Source organism: Equus quagga, chromosome 4, assembly GCF_021613505.1.
Source record: "Equus quagga isolate Etosha38 chromosome 4, UCLA_HA_Equagga_1.0, whole genome shotgun sequence".
Taxonomy (NCBI): domain Eukaryota; kingdom Metazoa; phylum Chordata; class Mammalia; order Perissodactyla; family Equidae; genus Equus; species Equus quagga.
The window spans coordinates 29,144,937-29,164,739 of record NC_060270.1 but is presented as its reverse complement, the minus strand read 5'-3'; the positions used below and the strand labels follow the sequence as shown (position 1 = coordinate 29,164,739).

At 47.9% G+C, this 19,803-nt stretch overlaps 1 long non-coding RNA gene across 2 annotated transcripts in view; it reads right to left on the bottom strand.

Annotated features, from left to right (window-relative positions):
- Positions 1–554: 554 nt before the first annotated feature.
- LOC124238563 (uncharacterized) overlaps positions 555–19,803 on the bottom strand; it is a 20,364-nt gene continuing 1,115 nt past the window's right edge. Inside the window, exons 2-7 of one of the 2 annotated variants that reach the window (XR_006888327.1) lie at positions 19,090–19,231; positions 16,772–16,984; positions 14,680–14,740; positions 14,247–14,351; positions 6,585–6,701; positions 555–2,938 (exon numbers count right to left, since the gene is read on the bottom strand). This is a non-coding gene — a long non-coding RNA (uncharacterized LOC124238563). Of the gene's footprint in view, positions 2,939–6,584; positions 6,702–14,246; positions 14,352–14,679; positions 14,741–16,771; positions 18,078–19,089; positions 19,232–19,803 lie in introns of those variants that run through there. The other variant, XR_006888326.1, reaches the window with a different exon arrangement.

The following is a 19,803-nucleotide window of genomic DNA, read 5'->3' as shown; positions in this document are numbered from 1 at the left end:
TTTGAGACGAAATCAGTTACGGGACATAGGGCTCTATCACATTTTGCAAAAAGACGTCATAGGCTGTCCCTTGCTCAGCTCTACAACAGCCAATGGCTCAGTTATAAATGAATTTATAGATATAGGGGGCTCTGAGCCCCTACCCCAAGGCCAGACTTCCTTCCTTATGCATTCACTGACTCCAGCTCTCACTGGAAACATCTTTTTTGATGCAACAGCCTAAAGCATCCTGAAGCAGACATTTTCCAACTTAGTACCTAAGAGTCAACATGCAGACTCCCCAGACCCATCCCCAAGACTCTGGCTCAGTGGGTTTGGAATGGGAGGCTAGAATCTGCATCTTAACAAACTCCCCCAGGAAATTCTGAGGTCTAAGGCCTATGCTTTGAAAATATCACTCTTCTAGTCCCAGGACAAAACTCCCCTCCCTTCTTCCCCAGGCCACTGGCTGAGCTCCCTTCTTCCCTACAACTCTCTCAGCCCCCTGGACAGACATCTCCTTAGGCACAAGTCACACTGGCATCAATGAACTGTGACATTGTCTTTATTTCCCCAACACATCACACAGTGCATGGCCTATAGTGGCATTTAGAAAATGTCTGTTGAATGAATGAATGAATAAGTCAATGAATGAGTGAGAAAATGAATGAATTTAACATCACTGAAAATAATGAAATCCCTTTCAGTTTCCCCCCAATTTTCCCAACTCTAACTTGAGGAAACCATGACTTACTCTTCAAGATCATTTTTTGTTCTTCTCATCTTCGTGGTGATCTTTCAGAGACATTAACTGGGAATCCAGGACCAGCGGTGAAAAGCAGTTCCACAAATAAATAAAACCTAAGGGAGGCCATCTGATCATCCGCCAAAGCCCAGAGAACATTGTTTTCCACATCAAAGATTTGTGGATCACAGAGTTCCATAAGTGTTGCTGCTGTGGTACCCATGCCAGAGAAATGGTGCCAGAACCTTCTTTTCCCCGCAGGAAAGGCCTAGTAAGGTAGGCCAGATTTAGGGAAGGATGGGGGAGCTAATGGTTTGCCCTTCTCCCCATCTACTGCTGAGGGAAGCCGTGGGCTGGAAATCCAGGTTGGGAAGTTAATGGTGAATTTTGAATTAAAACACAATAAGCCCCTCATTTCTTCCCCATTGATATCTTCCATTCTTAAGGCTGAAAAAAAAAGACCCCTTCCCCCTCATGCAAGACTGCCCAGGCTTAATCAGAACCTTAAGCTGCTGTCACTCACCCATGTTGTAGGCACAGTGACAATGATCAGGTTAGGTGTTCAGAACAGTATGATGTAAGTGGGGCTTGTGATGAAAGAGTTGCTGACAGACAGTGCAAGCCGACACCATGAGAACTGCCTGGGCTATGATGTCATTTGCTTTAACAGGTAGGCTGGTCTGTTTTCTTAGCCCTGACATTCGATGCCCTGCCAGTTATTCAATAACCAGAAATGAGGTGGGTCCTACAAATTCCTCAATCTCCTTGAGGATTGAGGGGGAAGGGCCATGCTTCCTTGATCAAGGGCACCAGAGGAGCAGCCAGAGCTGGAAATCTGCCCCCAGGAGGATGGCTCGATGAAACAAAGCACGAGGAAGATATGCAGAAGCAAGAGGCATCATTTCTGTGGAGAGATGGACAATGACTCTGCACCATATTTAACCCAGATAATCATGCCCCCTCCTAGAGGGGGAAGTAACAGTCACCGTCACACTGAACAGTATGCAAGCTCTCAGGTCAAACTTAGCAGCCTACTCTCAGCAAATTAGCCTTAAAAAAGATGAAGACTAAGGGGGGAGCTTTTTTTGTTTGTCTGGGGGGAGGATGTTTGCTTTTTGATTTGTTTGTTTCAGTATCGAATATATGCCACACATATAACCCAACATACCAAGCTTTTAGAGCTTTAAATACATGAAATATTTTGATGAGAAACTATAGTTAACGCTTCCAAAAAGTAAGTTCAAGCCAAAGAGCTTTTCCCATGAACATTTCACAGAAGTTAAAGGAAAAGAGGTCATAGATTTTCCTTTTACGCATAATATCGAGGGTGGGGTGATTACCAGTTTCCCAGAGCTGCCATAACAAAGTACCGCAAACTGGGGGGGGCTGAAAACAACAGGCATTTCTGGTCTCACAGTTCTGGAGTCTGGAAGGCTGACATCAAGGAGTCAGCTGGGCCACGCTCCCTCGGAAACCCATAAGGGAGAATCCTGGCTTGCCTCTGCTAGCTTCCGGTGTTTGCCAGCATTCTTTAGAGTGCCTTGGTTTGTAGATGCATCAGTCCATCCTCTGCTTCCATGGTCGCACGGCCACCTTCTCCCTGTGTGTCTCTGCTTCTGTGTCTCTTCTCCATCCTACTCCAGTTTGACCTCATTTTAGCTAATTACATCTGCAACAACCCTGCCACAAATCTTTAATAATCCTTATTTCTAAATAAGGTCTCATCCTAAGGTACCGGGGGTTAGAACTTCAATATGTTTTTTTCAGAGGACACAATTCAGCTGATAACAGGTGACAACAACCAACAGTTGTAATCAGCCCAGCTCGTAAGAGGAAAACCCAGAGCCCACGGCGTCCACACAGCTCCAGCCAGTCCGGGGAAGGCCCTGAGCTACGGGTACATCTGTGCTTCCTCCCAAAGAGGGGAGCAAGCCATTCATTCACGAATCCTCTCAGCAAATATTCACCAAGCTCCTACTAAGTGTCCTACACGTGCTGGCTGAGGGCTAGAGAGATGAGACAAGGCGCCGGTTATCGGCGAAGGATATTAGAAGTAAGACACTGGGTAGTTCTGTAATTCTTTGTTCGATTCTTGTTCTTTGAACTTTGGTTCAACTTTGTTCCAGCAGTTTAAGGGCAGATACTCTGCCCCAGGCAGTCTGTGCACCAGGTCCATGTGCTCATAATCATTTGTGGAACTGGGCTGCAGGGAGCCTTTGAAAAAAGAGAAAAATAAGCATACAAATGGTTAAAGAACAATGTGCTCCAGGTTACAGGAGACAAGGTCCAGAAGCCAGGGAGGCACAGGGAAGAATCATAAGATTCTAGAGTTGGAGAGAATTTTTCAGAGCATCTTAGCTGGTAGTTTTCAAACTTAAACACAAAAACCAATGGAAGACTTTCTTTGAACGGAATCTCGTGAGGCCATGCAATGCGTGCACAGGCAGGAGCCGTCCGTTCTGGTAGGACGATGAGAGGGCTTGCAAGGCCCCCCTGCTCAGCGCCACCTCCAGGCTCTGACCCTGCACTCCTAGGCAGGAAACTCCTCCTCCAGCATTGGCTGGAAACGATTAGACCACTGATGGGGAAACTGAAGCCCAGAGAGGTGGCAAAGAATGCCATCTTCGCCTTCACCGTGAGTCTACAAAGGAGGTCGGACCAGAACTCAGATCCTTCTCTAACTTCCAGTCCAAAGCTTTCTGCACTACCTCACATTCTTAGGGTAAAGTGGACAAGAAGATGGGGTTTCACAACCCTCTGGTCTCCCTTTAAATCCAGACAGACTCTCCTCTCCTGTGGCCTCCTCCTTGGCCCCACATTGCATTTCCTGGCAGGGACATACACAGCACTGGCTCCTGGGCAGGAACTCGGATCCTCTTCCCCTGGAGGCAGCGGAAGGGACTCAATGACTCTCTGGGTCTCTCCCGGCCCAGATACTGCAGCTGCAATTAGGCTGCCTTGCCCTATAAGCTGAGGAAGACTTTAAACTCCCTGGGAATTAGCCAGCTCCCATGACGGCCCCCATTCCACTGGAGAGGAGAAAAACCAAGGCTTTAAAGGCACAAAGAGGGAGTCGTTTCTCCACAAGATTGCTCTGAATCCAGCTTTTTCTGATCCACATAACTGACAGAGACAGAAGGAGTTGGGGAGACGCATAGGCTTTCAAAAGGAGATTTCCAACTCAGTTTGGGACAGTTTAGAAATCCATACCCAAAAAACAATACCTGAAGCCCAGATTTCTCAGCCCAATCGACCCAACCCTGCGAGAACCTTCCAAGGAGGCAGGGTCTCCTCACGAGGTGTCTTGTCCACAGCTGAGGTCAGTTTGGCCTCCGACCATTGAAATTACTCTCCAAGACTCTCTGCCACCTTCGAGGAAGCTGACTCCAGAGTCACCTTCCTGCCAGTCAAAGGAAGGACAGCGGTTTGGAGAAGTCCCCAGAAAGTGGTGCCTGTAGGAGTGACAACAGGCCTTGACGTGTGTATTCAAGACCTCTGGGTTCCAGTCTGGGCTCTGCCACTTACTACGAGGTGACATGGGACCAATCTCTTGACTACTCTTGAACCTGTCTCACCCCCCTAAATTGGGGGTTTACTCACCATTCCTTCAACAGGCACTCATTGCATACTGCTTATGTGCTGCGTGAGGTGTAGAGCTGGGGTAAATTTGCCCCTCTCCACTGCACAGGCTCTCGTGAGAATCAGACTATCAGGCATCTGAGAGTGGCTTGTCAACGGTGTTGATATTAAAATGCTGTTTCCACTGTAAGACGACCATGGAGTGGGAGACATTTCGCTAGCACGTCCTTTACTCCTGCAGACCACATTGTCTAATTTTATGCCAAAATAATGTGATTCGATCTCACATTTTTCACTACTTTCCATCACGCCACCCGTTTTGATGGCTGAGTTGGCACCTGAAAAACCATGAGCCATGCAAACAGGCATTCTTCAATTTTTCTTAAAAATGGTGCATGGCATGTACTTTGCCTTATTCATCCTGCATTCCCAGCAGAGCCAGGCACACAGTAGGTACTCAATAAATATGCTGAAGGAATGAATGAATGAATGGGAAATCTTGCCTCCAAAGAGGAGAATTAGTAAATTTAGAACTAAAAGGAAGGACAACTCTTCTATGAGTCTCTTTTACCCATCTGCCAATAGATCAGCATCCTCTCTAACACTTTCCTGGCTACCATGAGTGACTCCAGATGACAGGTTCCCTCTGTGCCTATGGCATGAAAACTCTCTGGTCCAGTGGACATTGTGTGTTGTCCAGCAGCCAGGCCCAACTTCCGTCTCCTGACATCTTCCTGTTACACCAGTTGCACAAAAGGGAGTGGGCGATGCGTGTGTCCCCTGCCACCCTCATGCTAACTGCCAGGGCCAAGTGGAATATTTTCATCCAGCCTTTCTCCCCCTCTGTTTATTCTTTTAAGCTTCTTCTAGTGATAAAAGCTGAAGCAAATTGAAATTGGCAGCTCTGTGGTCTTCCAGCAATAGGAAAAGTACTAGAGATCATGTGAACCACACTTTTGAAAACTTAAAAAAAAAAAATCTAATCTTGCCTCAATAAAAACGACATCATGTCACTGTGATCGGCAGGGGGAAAGACTTGAAAGTCGCTGGCAGTGGCCCAGCAGAGTTCAGGGGTTCTGCTGGCTGCGCTGAATTCCCACGGGAAAGGTAGAGGGAGCAGACTGCCTTACAGGTGAGCCTCTGAGCCACAAGGAGAAGTGGGGAGGGAGCATAAAGCTCCCCCCCAAAACCTCGCTGTCATCTCCGGGGCATTCCTGCAATCGCAGCTCAGGGGCTGGCCTCCTCCGCCCCTTCTCCCACCGGCCTTTCTTCCTGATGTAGCTTTTGGCTGTGCTCCTCTCTCTGGCTGGCTGATTTTGAGGGATAGACAACAGCCAACCTGGGAAATCTCGATGACAACGACTCTCCCTGTGAGGGCACAGACCCGGAGCCAAAGAGGGTGGTACCAGATGCCCCAATTCCACTCGAGTGTGGAGTCTTTGCAAACTCACCCCATGTGGTCTGAGCCAAAGACAACAATAAACACCGCAGGTTGGCTGTGCTGCAGCCGGCCCTTCTGCCTGGGAGCTCCTTTAGCCCTGGGAGGTGCAGTCCTGGGGGCTGGCTGGTATTCACAGTGCCTCAGTTTACCTTCAATTGGTAGTTATTGTCTGCTACCAGCCACTGACTGTTCATTAGTAATCCCCGGATGGGTATATAAGGGAAGGAGAAGAGTAATTGCCTCTGGGACAGGGTTTGCAGGATGGGGCCACAGATGAAAGGGTCACTTTCAGGATCAACCCTTTTGTACTGCTTGAATTTTTTTTTTTTTTTTTGAGGAAGATTGGCCCTGAGCTAACATCCGTGCCCATCTTCCTCTATTTTATATGTGGGACGCCTGCCACAGCATGGCTTGACGAGCGGTGCGTAGGTCTGCGCCTGAGATCTGAACCAGCGAACCCCAGGCCACTGAAGCAGAACGTGTGAACTTAATCGCTGTGCCACAGGGCCAGCCCCATCGAAATTTTTAACTATACGCATTTTCAAGTTAAATCAACCAATAGATAAAGAGACAAAAATCCATTGGCAGTAAATGACCCCTCAGTGATGCCTGCTTCTCCCTCTACCCTTCATCTGACTTCTCAAACTGGAGTACACAGGACCCCCAGGAGTACAGAGTGGCCCAAGAAGAGAAAATTTGGAATTTCAATTTTACTTGAAGGGTTGGGCAGAGGGAAAGGCCGAAACACTATTTTTATGTCAAAAGAAATAGGAATAGATGTGGAATATAATGCAAATGTACTTGGATGATTAAGAGGAAAGATAATATTTTCATTCTTACCATATGCCATATACCAGCAAACCAACCGCCAAGCTGATGAAGCACCTCGTGCCTGTTCTCATGTTTGAGGGGCCCTGAGGCTGCAGGGGTCTTTAAGGCCAGGTCTGTCTCCAGGGGCTGCACACGTGAAACAGTGCATAGTTAGTGTCCTGGACCAAGAGAGGAGAAGTTCAGAGACTGGGGCTGGGGGTAGCAGAACTGAGCCAGGAACGATGGAAGGATCTTGACTGGCAGAGACCACTGAGGGGCGAGAGATTGTGAGCAAATGTTGGTGGGGGGTTGACCTGAGCGGAACGGGGCAGAAAGAAGTGTGTGGTGCATGTGGAGAGAAGAAAGGCGGACGCAGAAAACAGAAGGCCCCGATGAGGGGTGGCAGAGCTTAGAGTCCACGTGGCCAGCCAGTGCTTCTCAAACTTGTTCCTGAAGCCCCACTTCAAGGTGGAGAGGGGAGGATACATGCCGTGGGGCTTCAGGAGGTGGCCTGAAGCTGCTGGCCACAAGGGAGACTTTCCTGGCAATGAATGGCATAGCTTCCTAAGCATGGTCTCCTTGCCTCCATCCTTGTCTACCAGACCAGCTGAAGAGATCTTTTAATAATGTGAAGCGCATCACGTGACCCCATTGCTCAAACCCTTGCAATGGCTCCTGCCTCCCTCAGAGCAGTAGCCAAGTCATTAGAATGGCCCCATGCCTGCACCATCTGTCCTTGTCACTCTGCTTCTCCTCCCTCTCACTCCTCTTCCCACTCACTCTGGCCTCCCGGCTTTCCTAGAGCACGCAGGCATGGTCCTGCCTCAGAACCTTTGCACCTGCTGTTTCTTCTCTTTACAAAGCTCCCCCCTTATACACCCCAGATATTCACATGCTGGTTCCCTCCCCAGTTGTAAGTCTTCTCTCTAAGGCCTATGCTGACCACGCAATTTAAACCTGTACCTCCCAGCATTTCCCTTCTCCCCTCATGACTTGATTTCTCTCTATAGTACTTGTCACCTTTTAATACTATCTAACCCATTGACTTATTTTGCTTGTCTATCTCTCCATCTAAAATTTAAGCTCCAAAAGAGTATGAATTTTTAAATTTCTACTTTATTACAATATAACATCATGTAACCCCTCCTTAAGAAGAGTTCCAGGGGCCGGCCCCATGGCCAAGTGTTTAAGTTTGTGCGCTCCACTTCGGTGGCCCAGGGTTTCACTGGTTCGGATCCTGTGTGTGGACGTGGCACGGCTCATCAGGCCACACTGAGGCAGCGTCCTACATCCCACAACTAGAAGGACCCACAACTAAAAATATACAACTATGTACTGGGGGGATTCAGGGAGAAAAAGCAGAAAAAAAAAAAAAAGAAGATTGGCAACAGTTGTTAGCTCAGGTGCCAATCTTTAAAAAAAAGAGTTCCAATTAATAAATGTGGAAGGAACGAGGGAAATGGAAATTCACTATTAGATTACCACAGTGTTCATTGCCACAGGCAAGATCCTTTGACAGACTAAATTTAGTGGGCAGAAGCGTAAGCAGAAAGAGCATATTTGCAGTCTTAAAGATGGCCCCCAAAACATTGAGGAAATACAAAGGGAAAAAAATCTTGACTTTACAGTGAGCAATACTGGCAGAAACCATCTTAACCTGTGATCATGGTTTACAACAGCACTGAGATAGAGTCACAAGCCGCACAACAACATTTCAGCCAATGACAGACTGCTTATACGATAGTGATCCCATAAGATTAGTACCATGCTGCCTAGGTGTGTATAGGCTATACCATCTAGGTTTGTGTAGTTACACTCTAGGAATGTTCACACAATGAGAAAATCAACTAAACGACGCATTTCCCAGAACGTATCCATGTCGTTGAACACCACGTGACTACAGAGCAACATCATGTAGCCCCTGACCTGGGAAGGGCAAATCACCTCAGGGCATTCTTCCCAATAACACAGCTCCTCGATGTAATCACGAGAAAAACCTCAGACAGAAGCCAGTGGAGGACATGCTACAAAACTAACTAGTACTCTTAAAAGTGTCGTGAAAGACAAGGAAAGACTGAGGAACTGCCACAGAGTGAAGGAGACTAAGGAGACAAGACAACCGAATGCACTGTATTCTTGGATGAGGTCCTGAAACAGAAGGGCAAAAGAACATTAGTAGAAAAAATCGTGAAATCCGAAACAAGTCTGTAGTTTATAGTATCGTACCAAGATTATTTTCTTACTTTTGATGATCATTCCACAGTTATATAAGATGGCATCATAAGGGAAGCTGGTTAAGGGTATAAGAGAGCTCTACTATTTTTGCAACTTTTCTGTAAGTCTAAAATTATCTCAAAATAAAACATCTTTTTAAAAGAATCGTCAGGGGCAAATTTGGCACGTTTTTCACTAAACTCTAGGCTTTGGGGGAAAAGAAGGGAAAATAAGTCTAGCAGTTTCTATTAAAAGTGGAACTGTGGAAGAAGGGTTTATGCAGACAGTTGCTCAAGCTACAAGCCAGGTGTCATCTTTTGACTCCTCCTTCCCCATCGTGGTCCAGTCAGTCACCAATCTCCTAATCTCTTGAATCCATTCTCTCTAGCCCACCAGCCCCACTTTAATTAAGGCAGGTCTCCAACTCCCGCTCTGGGTTCCCGCTGGAGCCTTGCCTAGGTTCAGGTGAAAACCGAAGAGGGTAGCAAGTGAGACTCAAGAGAAAGGGGGTCCCTAAAGACCCTTTTGCAAACCACTGACATGGAGTGACCAGACAGGTGGGAAGAAAAGGAATGCATGTGACATAGAGATGGAGGGGAAAAGTGGCCTCACAACTATCAGCAAGTGAAAGGAAAAATCTATACAACTCGAAAACCTGCATTTGGTCATTCTACACAATCTTTACCCCGTGAGAGACAGCAGTGGGCCCCACACAGGGTATCAAAGACTCAGATCCCACGTTATCGCCAGGTTTTACTCAAAGAACTCAGCATATTTGTGTGTGTTTTTTTTAATCTCCCCCTTTCATTTATTGTCTCAGGGTAAACACTTGTGATTCATAAATGCCTTAAGAGTGAATCAGTATTCTCCTGTTCAAACCAGCAGAGGCCACATCAAACAATAGCCCACAAGGTATTATTAATCATTAAAGAGGCACATATAAGAACACTCAAGCCAGGGAGCCATTTTTCTTTGCTTTCTTGTCTTATTTTTTTTTTTTTCTTAAGGAAATTAACAAAGAGCAAACCTTGACTTTGACCTATTCAGAAAAAAGGTGTTTGGGTTTTTTTGTTTTTCGTTTTTTTTACCTTTAAAAAGTTAGTCAAATTCAAGGCTAAGAGGGCAAATATTTCAGGTGGGAAAATGCTCCTTCCTTTGGGGTCTTCCTTCGGCCATTAAACAATGGCCTGGATTTCAAATGGTAGCACTAGCTTTTTTCACATTCACATGCCCCAGACAAATGGAGGTTCTCAGCCATGGTCGGTAGCTGCAAGAGTCCACGGCAGCATTGCTATGCTGTAGCCACAACCTGGCTGCAAACTAACAGATGGTGGGGAAGTTCAGATCACACCTGCTCTATCAAGAAGAAACCAAGGCCTGTCAAACACACCTTGAGCACAACCATCCTGGGGCCTCCTCTGCCCCTCCCTTCTCCTATATACAGTAAGCAAGGTCCTCTAGGTTCAAAGATGGGGCGCCCCCCCCAACTATGGAAGGCAGATCAATGGTATCACCTTCCACAGACATACAAGTGCTAAAACATTAGCGACTTAAAAATAATATTTCTTCTCACTTTCTCATAGGAAGCATCTCTGACGAAAAGACAGCTGAATAGACAGATGAGCAATCTAGCATGTGCCATCGTGGGCCCGCAGAACTAGGAGGGTCATGTGGCCCAGTGGATGCCAGTTGTCCTGACATAACTGTTAACAGCACTACCTTTCACTCTCAAAAGTGTCCCTAATAAATGATATGGTCACCTGCGGGAACGCCAGCAGGAAAGGTCTCAGACATTTATCTTTCCCACCAATCTTATCTTGCACAAGTGAGACTGGGATCCAGGGAGGGCCTGCCCATGTTTACTCTCCTGGATTAAGTGTCCCTGCAGCCCTTCCCATTCCTTCCTGTGGGGGGAGGGTTCGCCCACACATCCTGTGCACCAGGCCCATGCTGATGCCCTTGCCTCTATCCCCAACTCTCCTTTCCATGAGAAAATGAGAGTTTCAATTATTCAGGGCAGGGCTACCCCAAGCTCTGCATGTGCCCACACACCACAGTGATCGTGGTAGAGACCATTCCTCCCTGGACAAGGAGGAGGAGCCAGATAATTCTTTAGGTTTCTCCTCCTCTCACAGCCTGGGATTCATAAAAGACTGGCCGAAGCTTTTGATCTGTCAAATACTCAGGGACCAATTTACCACAGTGGCTGTCCATCCATTTCTTCGAGAATATTAATATCTCATGATTTTTTTTAAAAACGCACGAGGGTACGTACCTGTCTTACATGTCAGAGATACATATATAGCAATGATAAAAGCAGCTGGCAACTTATATTGTATTTACAATATGCCAGGCACTATTCTAAGCACATTACATAAATTAGTCCTCATGACAGTCTTATACAGTAAGTACCATGAATGTCTCCCCATTTCACAGGTAAGTAAATCGAGGTACAGAATGGTGATGTCACATAGCAAGAAGGCAAACAAGCTAGAACAGGAACCCAGGCAGTGTGGCTCCAGAATCTTTGCCTTTTAGCCACCTACTATAGTTTTTCCTGAACATATACAGAGATATGTGTTCAACATTCCTAACAGAAATAATCACCAGGGCAGTCAAATCTCAGCTGTAAAACACTTGAAGTTCACAGGGGAAGGTGCTATTTAAATATAAGAGGCCATTTCACCTCGACTTTATAGCCTCCTTTATCGATATCACTCAACATCGTAAAACAACAGGTGTGTTGGGGTGCTCTGTAAAAACAGGTGTTTTTGTGTGCCGTATTTACACTTATTTAACCCAGTGTGTCTAGGCATGACTACTAGGTACTTCTTGGTTATACAGAATCTTCCATGAGGGGTTGGCATGAAAATAGAGAATGAGGGCAGATGAAGAGGTAATCAGTGGTCCTTCCTCAGGACGTTTTGTGGGCACCAAGACCACCTGGGTGACTGCCCACCAGAGTCACCTTTCCCAGGTGTCCCCCTTCTCATTTTTTTTTTTTGCCAGTTTTCCAGAAGGACCAGTGATGTCCCCACTGGCCTTTTTTTCCTTTCCATCTGCTGCCCAGTGGTGGAACCCCCCTGCTTAAATCTTACTTATTAACTATACGTAGATACGGCACACCGCGATTACAGTAGAATTGTTTGGGAGCTCAGTATCTCACTTCTTCCCACGTACCTTACCCTGGGAATTGCTTTGTACTTTCGGATTGCCATGTGGTGGTGTGTCTTTAATAACCATCAATAAAGATAGGCCTGGGAAAACACGGACAGCCACAGACTCCTCTGAATTCACCTGATTGCAACAGAGTAGAAGTGTCTGCAGGGGATCCCGGCTGCCCAGAGGTGGTCACAAGGAGTGGTCAAAGTCAACCCACCCCTTTGATTCAGCAACCAAAGAAAATCTGGCAAAATATGCTGACTCTCTGAGGGTTCCACTGAATCGCTAATAAAACATATTTCCTTAAGTCAAAGTTCATTCATGCATATATTCTCCCAATATTCGGGGGTGCCTACCCTGTGAAGGGCGTTATACTGGAGACCATAAGGAGCTTTGTAGCTTCTTTATCAGGGAAGCAATAGAGGTGAAGAATGTGGGAAGTAAAGGGGACATTTTTATAACATAAACTGGAGATGTCACCATTGCACAGATGAATAGCATTGGAATAGCAAGCAGGGATGCAAGCAACTGTCAAAATAGGTGTGTAATTCTTCCTTTTACATAGTAGGTGCCAAAAATATTCATTGAACTGAATTAATTCAAGTTAAGTTCAGGCAATTGAGAATTGGATGGTTTTAACCCTGACTCTACTCTCTGACTACCATCCATACAGGTTCACTGGATACAAAGAAAACAAGCGGGGAGCCCACCCCTTGGTCCAGATGACAGGTGGGTCTAGACACCACATCTAGGGCTGCCCCCAGTGCGGTCCTGCCCACTTTGTGGACAGGTGAGGAGGGTATAGAGGTTGAATAACCACCCAGGACAAGGAGATCCGATACTTGAACTTGAGTATTGGGTCCCTCCGGGACTGTGGGAGCCTATCGAGATAAAGACCACCGCTAGATGTGTGTATGATACATGCAGGGCTTGGCAACCTCCTCCAGGAGCCAGCAATGCTCTGGGACTTTATCAAGGGACCTCCCTGGGTCAGGCAAGCCTGCCACACTCGAGCATGTTACAACAGAGCTCACCCTCCCTGGCTCCTCTCAGATTTCAGTTAACGCTGGCCTGTGGAAATCCAGCCCTGCAAGAGGAGAGGTTTCTTCTCCCTGCCTCACGTAACGTCTCCTGCTGAGTGGGACTGAGGGGACCCAGAATGCACCGCACTGTGTGGGCGGTTGCCCACAGTGGTCAGGGAGCCAGAGGTGAACCCTTGGTCCTTGGTTCTTTCCCTGGTGCTACAAGGATTCCATGTGCTTGCCTCCCCCTTGGTCCTGAGCACCCTCACCCCGCCACCTCCTCTCCGCGACCACCACCCTCAGCCTGGCTACAGAACAGGATGCAGTCTCCCCACTGTCCCTGTTCCCTGCCATCACCCCCGAACAATCCTACAATCCCTTTCAGTCTATGGGATTTTATGTTATGCCTATAGCAGTACAGACAGCATAGAACAAAGCTAGTGAGTAAGGAGAAGGGACGCAGGTCCCAGTATCCTACAGGGGCCCTCAGTCACAGAGCTGGGCTCCCTTTTTAAGCTCTTTCCAAGAAGCCCCTCAGAGGCCTTGGTTGCTGAACTAAGCAGCTCTAGCCTCAGCCCAGGGGAGACTATGGTCATCCCCTTTCCGTGTCTTTTCCAGAACCTGCTCAGTCATCTTCTTGCTAAGTGGGATTCCTTCCCCTCACCTCTCCCTCCCTCCTGGCTTCGCTCCACGAGAAAGGACCTTTCCTCCTTGCTCCAAAGATGCCCTCTGGATCACTGACATTCTATACCAAATTGACAGTCATCTCCCTTGTCCCCTCTGTTCCAGTTTCTGGAAATCTTATTCTTCCCTGTGGCTGAGAAAGAAAAGTTGGTTCTCTCCTGCCCTCTAAGCTCCCTGCCCTGCCTTTTCTCTCTAGAGGTACTGTTTTCCAGAAAGCTCATCTATTCTATATCCTATGCCCCCAACAGCCCATGGTCCAACCAAGTGTCTCCTGCACTGATGGCTTGAATCCTCTCTCCCTCTCTGGGCCTTCCACCAAAGTCCCTCTAATCTAGATCATAAGGCTAGACATGAGGACAAAATGCTGTAATGGACTAGCAAGTGCCTGGTAAACTGTCAAGTACTACAAGACTGGGGGAGAGGTACTGCCAACAGTGGGAGAGACCAGAAGGTCCCAACCCCACTGGAACCCACCAGAGTCTTAAGCTGCAGTCGTGGTAGCCACCTGGACCATCTTCTCTTCTTCCCTAAGCCTGGTATCTAATAGGAAAATATATCTTTCACATGCAAATATCATTTATCGACCACTGGGGATCCTTATTTTTCTCACCTCTCCCTCTGCTAAATGTGAAGTCAGCCAGCAGCTCAATGTCTTTGTGCTCCAATGCCTTCTCGATATTCCTAGCATCACATCTTCTTCGGTTCTGATAAAAACCTAGTATTGATGGAGAAGATTCAGGGGACCAGAAATATTCTCTCTCCCAACTTTCTTTTTAGAGAACAAATAAGAGAAGCAGGTGGGCAATTATAAGAAAGAAGGGATGACATGTGACTTGGCTTGGTTGACTGAGAGGCAGGATGACAATTCTGTGTGGTCCCTGTGAGTGGCTTCTTATCTGCTGGAACTTAGAAATCAAGACCTCTTTTTTTCCAGAGGTTATAGAGGGATGAGCAAATCCAAGAGAGAATCACAGTGCAGCAAGCCTGGAATTTAACCTTGTTCTGTGCTGGGCATGTTCCGCCACACTACCACAGTCACTCACCAGCAGGCAGCTCTGGTCCTCAACTGGAAAATCCATCTTTGGTGGTAACGTTAGTCACTTCCTGTGGACGATATTTCAAAATGTTCTTCTCCTACAGAGATAGAGTGGGGCCTGTTTCTGGACTAGTGGGCAGGAAACCTGAGCCTAACTCTGGTTTTGCTATTCCCTCTCTGGGGAGGCTGTCTGACCTTGGGCAAGTCACATCTTCCTGGGCTGTTTTCCCATGCATTCAACGAATGGACCAACTCAGCCCCCTCTTTGGTCCCTTCGCCGCCACCTCCCCTCACCCGGTTTCTACAAGCTGAGAAATGAGGGAAGGATAACAATGATGGCAATTTTAATTAAAAGTCTGTTGTACAAATTCATCTCACATCACTTTCAGGTCCTAAGTTTTACCCAAATGGTCTTCCTGGCTAGCTGAGTTTTTTGGTTTTGTTTTTTATTTTTTTTGAGAAATGTGATCTGATGTCACAGTTGGAGCAGCCATCTGCAAGGCAAAGAAATGCATGTCCTGGGTTTAAAGGGGCTAGGCTTCATCCCACCTTCCTGAGCCTGCCAGAGGCCCCAGTGCAATTCTGAGCCTTTCACACACAAGCGTGCAAACCAGCGTGCCTGCAACCCCTCAGGAACGGCCTCCTTCACCCCTGGGCTTGCAGGCTCGTTTCCCTGCAGCTCTGCTCACAGGGGAAAAGGTTAAGCTACAAGCACACTTAGAACCTTCCCACCAATGCCGCTGTGGCTGAGCCAAATGTGGGAGTTAAGCCATTCCAGAGGGCCCTGCCCCCCCGCCACTGGGAAAGGCTTTCTTGGCAACCATCCTCCTTCAGAGCCCATTAGAAAAGGCACATTCCCTTGGGCTCACTGGCTCTGGTCAAGTTTTCCAAGGGGAGTGACGGGGGCGGCAGAAAGCATTACAGGCTGCTATCAGCCCATGTCAAAAGCTTGTGTTTTCCACTGCCACCCCTAGCTTGCCCTTCAAGGTCTCAGCTCAGCCAGAAACCAACCAGGCAGTTTTCTTCAACTTATTTTTATCAAAGATGGAATGCAAAGTTGCAGTTGTGTCTAATGCCTCTGCATGGCAACCAGGGCTCTTGCTCTAAGCATTCCTGAATCTTCTTCTCTCCGTAGACACTTGGCTCTCTGGCCTAACCCTTTCTCCATCCAAAACTTGGGTGCAGAGCAGCTCAAGTGCTTCAGAATTAAGGAAAAAAAATGTTCTGGAAATTCACAGTCTCTTTATTAATGTCTGTTTAAAGCCAGGTTCTGGTGGTGATCACAACTCCAAAACCCCATCCTAAATTTATCAAGGACCCCAGCACTGTGGGGTGGTGGAAAGAGCTCTGAGCTGGCTTCTGACCCCCACTCTGGCCATGGGGTGCTGTAGGCCCTTGAGCTAGCCCCTTGCCCTCTCTGGGGCTTAGAGTACCCACTTGTAAGCAGAAATTGCCTGGATCAGTTTCCTCAACCATTTTGGGTCACAAAAAGCTTTGAGATTCTGCTGAAAGCTATGAATCCTCTCCTCAGGAAAAAGAAAAAGTGATGCATTGGTTCATTTATTCAAAAAGTATTTATGAAGTTCCTGCTAAATACACATGTAGAGAAGTAATTTTGAATTCTATTTCAGGAGCTTAATAGGCCCCCTGGGGATTCATCCATGAACCTTAAGGTAAGAAATCCTGGTTATGGATTCTGCTGTGACCAGCATATATGGAGTCTTATCTAGAAGACCATAGTAATGCTTCTAGTAAAGGATCATAAAACTACCAGTCAGGCGGATGCCAGTAAACAGAGGCAGAGAAGCAGTCATTATGCAGGTGACCCCTGGCTTCCCTCTCCTTCCCGGTGCCCCCACCCGGCATGCATGCGGGCTGACACGCGTGCATACCCGGCGGGGAATGTGCTGTTTCTGGGCACGCAGACCACAGGGAGCTGGCCGCAGCCCTGGAGAGACGACAAACATGTCTTCTCTCCTGGACTTTATTTTTCTCACGGTCTCTGAAAGGGCTGCGATCAGGTGATACGTGGGGGACGGCTCCCTGTACAGGTGCGGAGCAGGTCCTGGGAGGAGAAAATCCACCCAGTGTGTACTTACTGGAGGCTCTTTCAATGGCCCTCCCAGGATAGCTCTTGGCAGGGCAGCTACCACGTCTCTGGCAGGCTGCAGGGAATCTGAGTGTGAGAAAGTCAGTCAAGCGGAGGAAAAGGGAAAAAAGAGCTTCAAGTCCTCAGGCAAAATACCTTTTTTCTTCTTCTGCGCTCTCTCTCCTCTCTAGCTTTCAACCAAACCCACAAACCATTCCGATACCTAAGGACAAAAGAGAGTCTCACCAGAGGCAGGTATTTATGGTTTAAAGCAAACAGGTGATGCAATAAGACAGAAAAATCACCCTTCGCGGGGCAGACGGGGGGGAAGGAGACAGGGCTGTATTTATGGGGCACCATGCAGCGGGATCAAAGAAGTGACTTCCACGGATGAACATGGTTCAATTTTCTCTTTGCTTCGGGACAGAGGGAGGATGACTGAAAAATAAAGGCAGTTTCTGTCCCAGAGGAGCCTTCCAAACCCAAAAGTCTTCTCCCGAGCTTACGAGCTTAGTTCTCCATGTGAGAAGGGGTGGGGCGAGTATCCATGGGTGCTATTTTCACTGCCCAGGATAACGACACTGAAAAACAGTCTATGCACACATTTGCAAAGAAACTTTCTTCTTGAATGACAAGGGTGGAGAGGTGGAGATTTCCTGGGTTGGTTTTTTCCTTTGTTTGGCCCAGACTCAAATTCATGGCAAATTTTTGGTTACTTAACCGACCCGTTTGTCTATCTAAAAATGTGTGTGTCCGTGATTTGTTCATTCTACCAGTCTAAGCAATAAACTCCGAAAGTGGCAATAAACGAGTTGCTTATTAACTATCTGACCAATAAGGCCGCTTCAGGCAGTGCAGAGAGACCCTGACTTGACTATATGCAACATTCTCCACGCACCTTCAGGGGGCCTCAGGAGAGGACAATCAGAGACAAACAAGGCTCCTAGGCTACAGGGACAGCGGGTGGCATACTCAGCTAGTCAATTAGGGCCCAGGAGCGGACAGCAGTCAATGTTGCAGCAGAGCATAGTGGAGGAAGTCACTGGCTCTGTTGGGTTTGGGGGCAACCTGGAAAAGGTTAACATGCTTCCGCGGGAAAAGTTTAGCTCCTTGGAGGAATCTGGATCAATGTATTTATGCAGTTTTTAAAAAGTCAGATGCTGAGCAGAAGCATTTTAAGAAGCTTCCAGAGTGTGCATGGCAGAAAGGAGGGTAACTTCAGAGGCTCGTCACCTTTCACCAAGGGGATGTCAAACACACAGGAAAACTCCACTTCTTTCAAAAGCAACAGACAATTTTCTGTCATCACCACTTTTCCATCTGTTTAAAATAAGAAAGATAAGTCCTCCCCCATTGGCCCAGGTTGCAGGTCAACAAAGGAGGCATTGTTCATCATTTCTGCAGAACATGATAGCGCACAGCCCACTCTGCAGAGTGTTAAGGAAACACCAAAAATCCCAGAGACTAGCTGGAGGGGCCGGAGTGAGTAAGCGAAGCCTGCAATGAGGTAAAGGTTTGGCTGCATACTCGAGGGCTGTCCTGGAAGATGGAAATGAGGCTTGGAAGGTAAATACGGTCAGAGGCACAACGATTCCTTAGTTAGACTCCCGAGCATGGGGGAACATGGCATTAAAGGGAAGGCAGGTTTCTGCTGAACTTGGAACACTGGACATGTGCAGTCAACGCCCAGGTGAGCTGGTTCTAGGCAGGTGTTTCCGGGGGAGAGTCAGTCTACACCTGTCACTTAGGAGCCTCCTTTACTGGCTTGAACCTCCTCACAGGTTTTCTGCCTCCAAACCCTACCAGCCACTCTCCAGACCTTTGCCAGAGCTGTCTTTCTAAAAGAGAACCTGGTCATCCCTTCTCTGCTCAAGAGCATTTCATAGCTCTCCATGGTCTACAGATAAGTCCAAAGTCCTTCAGCAAGACGGTTAAGGGTCTTGTGACATGGCCTCCAGCCTCCTCCTTCTGTCCCTTCTTATACTCCCGCCTGTCACACACCCTGGGCCCTAGACCACAGCCCCTGAATGAGGACCTCAAGCTCCAGAGTCTAGGCCTTTAACATCATGGGTACTCCCATCCTCTCCAGCCCGCCCATGGCACACCAGAATTCCAATGCCCCAATCTTACCTATTTTTCAAGACACAAGGCACAGGCCACTTCCTCCAGGAAGTTTTCCAGGGTACCCCAACTTATGAGTAATTTATTCTAAACCTCCACAGCATTTTACTTCTATCTAGACACAGAACTGTCTCTCTTGAACCTAGGACCTACCACAGGAATATACAGGAAATAGACAGATGTTAGCTGAGCTCAGGAGTATGGTACCTCTAGGCTGTACACCTCTTGAGGGCAGTAACTATTTTTTTCATCCCTGGATCCCCAGTAGACTCGCAATGCTGTGGCCCATACAGGTGTAGTTTAGTGTTTCTTTTAGGTTCTCCTGATCTCTCAGGCCATCATCCAAGCCCTAAGAGAAAGGAATAATAGAGGAATGCCCAGTCATCAATCAAAAACTCAGTGTCTGTCTGCCTCCAGAATTGACTGGAAACTCCTCTCAGGCTGCCACTGTCTCTCTCATCGTCGTAATCCCAGGGTTTAACACACTGTCTGGCATGGTGCGTGCGTTCCATAATGAAAGAAAGAGAGGGGCTCGCCCAAGGTCACCCAGAGTCAGGAACCACTGAATCTCATCCGGGACGAGATCTGGTGAAATCATTTACAACATTATCTCAGTGGGGAGCTCGGAGGAAGGAAGGAATGAAGTGTCTGAGAAATGTGTGCCAGGCCTCCGGTGGCCTCCAAGCCTGGGAGGGCGGGGGTCCGACATCAAACAAGATGCTCGGCTCCTGGGCTGCCCCGAGCCGCCCGAGCAGCAGCGCGCCGAGCTCCCGGGCGGCGGGAAGGGCGGAGGGGGTGGGGGCGCGGGGGCCGGCGACCCGGGCAGGCAGGCGGGCGGGCGGCGGCGGTGGCGGCCGGCTGGCCGGGGCAGTGCGCGTCGCCCGCCCCGCGCGGCAAATCCCCCAGGGAGGCCGCCGCCAG